The sequence below is a fragment of the Pteronotus mesoamericanus genome, unplaced genomic scaffold (assembly GCF_021234165.1).
Source record: "Pteronotus mesoamericanus isolate MK-2021 breed Mesoamerican mustached bat unplaced genomic scaffold, CSHL_Meso_final contig_173, whole genome shotgun sequence".
In the NCBI taxonomy this organism is placed as follows: Eukaryota; Metazoa; Chordata; class Mammalia; order Chiroptera; family Mormoopidae; genus Pteronotus; species Pteronotus mesoamericanus.
In genome coordinates this window covers 12,352,678-12,359,128 of record NW_026555072.1, presented here as the reverse complement: position 1 = coordinate 12,359,128, position 6,451 = coordinate 12,352,678, and positions in this window count along the sequence as shown.

The window sequence follows — 6,451 nt, the reverse complement described above, 5'->3', positions numbered from 1 at the left end:
GGTATGACTTTATCTTCCTCCCCCCCAACTTTATTGAGATATAATTTATATGGGATGATTTGATATACATACATATATGTTGAAAAATGATTAGCACATTAAGGTTAGTTAATGCCCCTATCACCTCACATAATTAACATTTCTTTTTTGTGGTGAAGACATTTAAGTTCTACTCTCTTAGCTACTTTCAAGTGTACTCATATACTACAGTCCTGTTAACTATAATCACCACATTGTACATTAGATCCCCAGAACTTATTCATTCATCTTATAACTAGAAGCTTGTACCCAGCCTGAACTGTGCAGGTCTACTAATGTGCAGGTAATTTTAATCAACAATTTGAAAAAACTCTCAGATGAACCACTTAATCTAAAACCAGACAATGTAAACTTAGGGTATCAATAGATACAGTCCAGTACTGTAAATGTATTTTCTCTTCCTTATGACTCTCTTAATGACATTTTCTTTTCTCTAATTTACTTTATTGTGAGAATACAGTGCAAGATACATAACATACAAAATATGTGTTAATCAACAATTTATGTTATCGGTAAGGCTTCTGGCCAAAGAAAAGGCTCATTTTTTTCATTTGTTTCTTTTTTTAAGTTTTTTAATGTATTTTTTCATCACTATTTAGTCCCGTTCTCCCCCCACCAAAATCACCACACTGTTGTCCATGCCCATGAGTTCTTTTTCCCTTTTGCTCAATCCCTCCACGCCCTACCCACCCTCTCCATAGCCGTCATCCTGCTCTCCCTCTATCAGTCTGTCCCCATTTTCTTTATTAGTTCAGTGTGTTCATTAGATTCCACACATGAGTGAAATCATATGGTATGTGCCTTTCTCTGCCTGGATTATTTCACTTAGCATCATGTTCCTCAGGTCCATCCATACTGTAGCAAAGGGTAATAGGCTCTTAGTAGTTATGTTTTTGGGGAATCAAAAGCCGTATTGTGTCCCTAACCCGCACATTACTCAATGGTGAAATATATTGTCACATTTTCTGTATCCGTCTCTCTGGACCATAGTTTCTTGTTTCTTTGCATGCATTTTAATTTGTTGTTGAAAACTAGACATTTTGTATCTTAGATTCTCCTTCTTTCCGGATATTAGCTGTTGCTCACTGTGGGTTATAGTTGTTTGTTTAGTGTTTTTTTCTAAAATGCTTTTGTAAAGTTGGTATTCTTTGCCATGAGTGGTATATGAGCTCTCCCTGTTCCTTTTACTCAGTTGGGAGCTAGTCAGTTGACAGAGATTTCCTTTAACACCTGGAGCCAAATTTTTAAAAAGAAAGGAAGAACAAATATTGTCCAGATCCTTGAAGATTGGCTATGTTTTGGGACAATGCCACAACCTTTAGCCAGGCCATTTACTTTTCTGTCTTAACCTTCACCGCCCACTTGCTCAGAGCCTAAAGATGAGCCAGACGTGGAAGCTTATGGTTTTCTTAGGTCTTTTCTGAACATGCATCCTCCCCATGGACCTTCTAGTTTCCCCAGTCTACAGGGCAGCTTGTCAAAACCCTTATTCCTTAAAGAATCTCATTCCCCAGCTTTTCCTCCCAGGCTGTCAATGTGTCTATTGTTTGCCCCAATTGTTATGTTTCACCCCAGGTGGGAGTGGGTTTCCTTTCAATGTTTTTGATGAGGACTTTTGCAAAGCCACATCTCCAGCCTGAGGGAACTATAATTTAGGGGAAACAAAGTTAATTGCTTTTGTTACTCCTTCAGGGAGCCCCCACACTGGTCAAAACAGATACTCTTATTCCTTGGAAATAAAGTCTGCTCTGGTCCCTTTACAACCAGGGACCTATACGTGGGAATACGTGCTGCTGTATTCCATATCACTACTGCCATCCTGGGGAGGGTGATGGGACAAGGGTAAGTAAAAATGGCACAAAGCTCTCCTTCTGTGTTATGGTGGCCTTTCTCTTAGTTAAGCATTCGCTTAGTTGCTATAAACCTTTCAGAGTTCTGATATGGTTTAACTTGAGAGTTTCTCCCAAGATTTTCAATGATTCTGGGATGGAAAAGCCCCTGGATATCCTTCCTTTGCCTGTATTAATCTCCTCATGTTGCCATAACCACAGACTACGTGGCCTCAATAACTGAAATTTATTTTTTTTCACAGTTGAGGAGACTAGAGCTCTAATACCAAGGTGCCAACAGAGTTGATTTCTGGTGAAGCCTCTCTTCCTGGCTTATAGACGGCTACCTTCTCACCGTGACCTCACATGACCTCTCCTCTGTGCACAAGCAGAGAAACAGCAAGCTCCCTGGTGTCTCTTCTTCCTCTTAAAAAGACACTACTCCTATCAGATTAGGGCCCCACTCTTAGAACCTCACTTAACTGAAATTAGTTCCTTAATGTCCTTATTTCCACATGCAGCCACATTGGGGGTTGGGGCTTCAACATATGAATTTTGGAGCAGAGAAATTCAGTCCACAACACCACCATTTTTGCTGACATCATCTATGACTTTATTATTATTATTTTTTCAATAAAATAAAAAGCTTTCCCCATAATGGTTTATCTCCTTTCCACCTGGAAGAATTTTTTAAGGCCAGCTATAAGGAAGTTTGGGAAGTTGGGACAGTTTGGGGGAACCAGTATTTGTTTTTTCATTCCCTATATTGAGAGGCAACAGAGGAAAAGGAAGTTGGGAAAATCTTTGGAAGAGTCTAAAACAATGCTTTATATGTTGGTATTTAACAGGTTAAAATATCCTGGGGAAATGTGCAGTGGATATAGCCAGAGAGCACCTCGTTTTGACTCTGGGCTTGCATTACTCACGGTGCCTCTTTGATTTCATCAATTTTATTAATGACAGCAATTATACAGTTACCTGAGACCCAAGCATTGCTCATCACTGGGTCACATTGCTGGACATTTTATGAGAGTTTTGGCATCTATAGTTATACGGACACTGCCAGTTGTGATGGGTATATTTCATTTTTAATCCAAATCAATACTTTTAAAACTGAATCACACTGAGAGAACTGATAGTTAATTCCATTATATTATATATGTATAGATATAGGTATTTAAATTTCAAAAGAAAATGAAGAAATTTTAGATGTCATTTATAGTCATCTAATCTTTTTAAAATTATTTCATTTCCACCAAAATGTTTGCGTTTGTTCAAAATGATTAATCCACTGATCCCCAGGAAGTTTAGTAAGGGAAATGAATGCTGTTTCTGAATTATATAAAAGTCTGACTTGTGTCTGAATGTCTTCACTTCCTTGAACTGACAGCAATAGTCACATTTTTAGCTGTAGTTTCAAGTTCACTGTGCACTGATGTCTTCACACATCAGTGAGAAAGTAAAACCTTATGATTCATTTGAACTCTTGGTTGAGTTTCTCAGACTTTTTTAATTACTGAGACCTTAGTCTCAAGAAAGCAGTTCAGTATCTCACAAATGACCACAAATTAATAAAGCTCATTACATTAAAGTAAATATTATGTTTTATTTTTTTCTGCACATTGTCCTTAAATTAGCAAAGTTTGAAAGTATACACATAGGAAAATTCTCATTCTTGATCTACCTCACCTTGCTAAATCATTATTCACCTAATGGTTATTGTAGTAAAAGGTAGGCACACCTTTTGGACTTGAATAAACCATTGCAACATATTTTTTTACTTACCATTTATTGCATGTGAGCCATACGTGGCAACTGAATGCTGCTTTCCTGTATATAATCAAGTTCTTCTGGGTTCTGCAGTTTTCTTCCCTTTAATATCCAAATCACTACAACTCAAAACCCAGCAAGTGTCTGGAAGTCCAATATCTTTTCCCACATACCTTCTAGCCTATTTCACCTCATGGCCAGCTTCTGCCTTATCCCCTAAAAATGACCACTAATTCAAGGCAGATGCTGTGTTGTGCTGGTTAATCTGCTTTAGTGAAAATGTACAAACAACACAAAGGAATTACAATATGGAAAAGGGAAAGCCAGAAGTCATTATGTTGTATTCCTGTTCTCTAAGATTATTACCATGAGTGGATAAATCCCTTATTGGCCATGTCATCTCTTGAGCCAGACATTCTGTCTTATTCTGGGGCCTATTCTTCATCTCTGTGAGAACCACTTCTATCCACCACATTTTCTTCCACAATCTCCAGTTCAAGCCTCAAATCAGGTAATACTGTAAGTTTCTCCACCCAAGGATGGCATCACTTCATTTTATTGTACTTAGCAGTTTAGCTTTTCTCCAACTCAACCTCTAACCCCTAGACCAGTTAGTGACTTTAAATTACCCAGAAGCACATCAAAGTGTCTTCCTTAACAAAAGTGCAGCAACTCCCCCAAACTAATTCTGCCCCCAATTTCCAGAGCAATCTATACACGGTGAAGACAACCTCTAATATATCAGATTTCTTTAGCTGTGAAATAAATGCTTTTGTTCTTTCCATAGGACAGATTTCCAAGCAATGTTCACAGTAGTTATGTTAATAAGACGCTGGACAGATAAGTAGCCAAAGAATGTTATAAAATAACAAAATCCCATCAATGATATATCAAATTTACTGAGACATCAAGAACTATATGTTTATAGTTACATGGCTAAGAACAAAAATTATTATAGTAATTAAGTCCATAAAACTAGAAAAAAGCTGTATAAGTAAAAGGCCTTTCATAATCTATTAAATGAACATATACAATAGGCAAATTTTATGTTTGAAGCAGTTTATAGAACTTTATTATTTTAAAATAATTTCAAGCATGCAGAAGAGTTACCAGGATAGTGCAAAGAAATCCAGTGTGCTATTCACCCAGATTTATCAACTATTAACATTTTTTCATGTTTATATTATCATTCTTTTCATATTCTTTTTTAATCATTTGAAAATAAGTTGCTTTCATTTATTCTTAAACACTTCGATGTATATATCCTAAGAACAAGGCCACCGCCAGTAATGTGACAAACCAACATCATGTGCTTCCTGGTATGATGTGCTGAGGACACAATAACTTCCAAGATATTTCTGCCAAAAAAGAATAAACTAAATATAGTCATGAGCAAGTATCATACCTACCCCAAATGAGGGGCAACCTACAAAATAATCAGTTTATGTTCTTCAAACATGCCACAGTCATGAAAGAAAATAAAGGCTGAGGAACTGGTCCTGATTAGAGACCAGAGATATATGACAACTGGATTCCATGCATGATCTCAGATGGGGCTCTGGAGCAGAGAAAGAAAATCACGCAGAGGGTATTATTGGGATAGTTTGGTAAACTCTGAATATGAATTGTAGATTAAGTAGCAATACGGTACCCATCTTATATTTTCTAATTTTTATCATTATACTGTGATTATATATGTTAACAAATACTTTACATGAGACTACATACAATTACATGAAACATCTTCACTTTCTCACTAGTGAGCAATCGGACCTTATTAGTTTTGTTAGGCCAAACATTATTTGCTGAAAGTTCCTGGGAGCTAGACCTCATTAGTTTTGTTAGGCCAAACATTATTTGCTGAAAGTTCCTGGGAGCTAGACCTCAGGGTCACGTGAAATGAATAGGCCTTTCCTCTTATACAGAATCCTATTGCAATGCCAGCATTCCTAGTGGAGCTGACACTTGATTCTCTTACCTAACTACCACTTAAATTATCGATTAACGTCTTCACAAGGGAGACTTTGATAACTGCCTGAGGTGGGACTATGAGAGTTCAGATAGATCCCTGGGGAGAGGAAAAGTGATGGAGGAGACACAGACTAAAGTTTTTTTCCTTCAGATCCAGGCAAAATATGCAGAACCTGGTTGTAGGGACCTAACTCTTGTTGCTCAACAATCTCCTAAAGACTTCTTGGGCTGAGCTAGTTCTGCATGCATATGGTTATGGCAGGAAACTGTCAGCAAAACTTAGGCTGTTGGAAGGAGACTGGAAATCAAGGGCTCTTCAGATCAGTCTTGTGGGGAAGAGTTATATAATGTGTTGCAACCCAACAGCGAGAGAGCAGAGTTCAAATTCAATGCAGGGGCCTTGGGAACTTCAGCCCATACTCATGAAGTGATTTTATTATTTACAGTGAAGCCTTAGCTTTACAAAATGGTTCTGGTGGCTCAAATAAGCAGCAATACATTAGACTGCCCAGAATCAAATCTCAGCTCGGGATTGGAATAGACGAGCAACTGGGCAAGTTCTTTTATCTTCCTGGGGCTCTTATGTCTCATCTGAAAAATGGTATATGCTTCCTGTTGCTGCTGTAACATGTTACCACAAACCAACTGCCTTAAAACAGTACAAATTTGTTTTCTTACAGCTCTGCACACCAGAGGTCTAGAATTGGTTTTACTGGGCTCAAATCAAGGTGTCAGCAGGTCTACATTCCTTCTGTAAACTCTAGAAAAGAATCCATTTCCTTGCCTTTTACAGATTCTAGAGCTGCATCCCTTACCTTCTTTAGCTCCTGGCCTCTTTCTCC